At 39.2% G+C, this 2,246-nt stretch overlaps 1 long non-coding RNA gene across 2 annotated transcripts in view; it reads right to left on the bottom strand.

Annotated features, from left to right (window-relative positions):
* Window positions 1-298: 298 nt before the first annotated feature.
* LOC111821045 (uncharacterized) overlaps window positions 299-2,246 on the bottom strand; it is a 7,221-nt gene continuing 5,273 nt past the window's right edge. Inside the window, exon 3 of one of the 2 annotated variants that reach the window (XR_002824530.1) lies at window positions 299-1,024. This is a non-coding gene — a long non-coding RNA (uncharacterized LOC111821045). Of the gene's footprint in view, window positions 1,067-2,246 lie in introns of both variants that reach the window. The other variant, XR_002824528.1, reaches the window with a different exon arrangement.

Here is a 2,246-nt window from a genome sequence, read left to right as displayed (position 1 = left end):
TGAATTTATAACCTGGATCACTAATCCCCTCGCGTGGTGAACTGAGTGCTACCACATCACCTCCCTGGTTCTCCTCTCTGCTCTGGGTCTTCAGAGGGAAAATGCATTGCCGCTTTTCTTCCATATATTTGGCTTTGGGTCAAAATCCCTGTTTACATCCGTGCTTGCGCTCTGTGGCCTTCCTCAGTGTCAGAGTTCCCACCGCTTCTCAACAGGGCTGGGAGTCGTTTCCACTGCCCTGAGCCTCCGGGTGCCAGGGAGCCGCAAGGGGTGGGGAGGAGCTAGAAGGCAGGCAGGACACATGGACTGGAAGTCAGAGCAAGTCAGAGGAAGAGAGAGAAAGCCTGGAAGAGAGAACCTGGAGACTTCCAAACGGAGGCAATTCCTACCCCAAACAGGAAATCTTTTTTCTTACGGATGAAGCAGGAATCGATCTCAGAATGCAAAACAGCTCTCATGAGGTGTGGCCAACAGGTATCCCTGACAGGCCTAGAGTCCGGAATAAGCTCAGATCTAGAGAGTCCGACCGACATTGGTCCCCTTGTCTGACGGTCCACTTGAAGAGCATCAAGACAGAAAGCAAAAGAGGGAAGCACCAGAGTGCTTCTGTACCAGGTGAGAGAAATAGGGACTCCATTCATTTTTTGTTTCTCCAGTCAGAAGATGAAAATATGTCTTGTTTATTTTGAAAAAGAGCCACCTCTTCTCCAAAATACTTTCTTATCTACTAGCTGTGAGAGTTAAGCAAAATAATAAGGTTCACAGATTAAACCCCATTAGTAACATAGGATGAAACAATTTCTTTATATAATTGCACTTTAAATCGCCAGTTTATTGAAATGACTCTTATAAATGTACGTATAATATTAAACATAATGTTTCTAGATTACGTCTTATCATAAACTAACAGGCTTTCAAAACAGTGATTTATATTTTTAATCATTATTATCATGCTTAGTTTTTTGAGATTTGACTGTTGCTGGATGTTCCTTTGCTAGAGAGTTTTCTTTTCTTCTGCTCTCCCCTACAGGATTCAAAACACGAAATTAGAAAGGTGATGGAATTCCTGGGGGAGGACATAGAAGAGGTTTTAGACAAAATTGTCTATAACAACTTCATTTGATAAAATGAAAAAGAATCCCATGTCCAACTATGCAAGTGACAAAAAAATGAATCACTTCATTTTTCCATTCATGAGAAACAGTGATACATACTTTCTTTTTGTTTTTCCTCTGTTAATAGAAATAACAATACCAATTCATAAATGGCTTTCTAACCTTCAAAGTCAGTGAAACCACTGTTTACAATGTTTCCTGCAGTGAGCTCTTGAAAGCATTATTCCCAAGAGATACTTCACGAAACATGTTTCGTGGACAAAGATGTTGGGAAACTCTATATACATTAACTTGCACTCTCTTTGAAGCATATAAGCATATTAAAGTTTCTGAAAAGAAACTTGTTTAACCCAAAGCTTCAAAAATGTATTTGACCACAAAACCCTTTCTTGAGTAAAGCCTTAAGCTCCACAAAGCTAGTGTTCCCACCAACACATACTGAAGAACAGGGGTTTAAGACCATCGGCCTTAACAGCTAGAAGCGATCGCTTAGTCCAGTATCATCATCTCATAGATAATGATCAAAGTGCCCAGTGAGTCATTGGCACCTGGCCAGAACTAGGACCTAAGCCCAGCATAAATCTTACTCTACCACATTACTAACTCCTTAAACGGAGGCAAAACTTTACTGTGAAGTTGTAACTATTTCAGAAAAAAAGTTGCAAGATTCTAGTACCTTTTGCTTGTTAAAATAAGCAAAAACCTATGGCTCAAGGGAGAAATTTTCTAATTTAATCATTAATTAACCTAATTTTCTTTTAAATCATCTGGCAAATGATATGATTATGCTACCCCTAGACAATTATGCAAATTTAAATTTCATACATGAAAACAACATTATACAGTTCAAAGAGCCTAAACAAATCAGATGGCACGCAGGCATCAGAAGAGAAATAGCTTCCTATAGGCTCTCTGACCATTAGGGGTTATTGAGGGGACAAAAGGATTTGAATATTATATTGCATAAGCATGAAATAAAGTTAACCAACCCTACCATTATTTCATATTCTATAACGTTAACAGCAATGAGAATTTAGATGGAAAGGAGAATTCCCAGTTGTATTCAACTAAACATCCCAGTACTGTTGCCATCAAGTTGATTCCAACCCATAGAGACCCTATAGGACAGAG

Source organism: Trichechus manatus, unplaced genomic scaffold (genome assembly GCF_000243295.1).
Source record: "Trichechus manatus latirostris isolate Lorelei unplaced genomic scaffold, TriManLat1.0 scaffold00004, whole genome shotgun sequence".
Lineage (NCBI taxonomy): Eukaryota > Metazoa > Chordata > Mammalia > Sirenia > Trichechidae > Trichechus > Trichechus manatus.
Note: the sequence above shows the minus strand (reverse complement) of the source record. Positions and strands in the feature narration are given on the sequence as shown.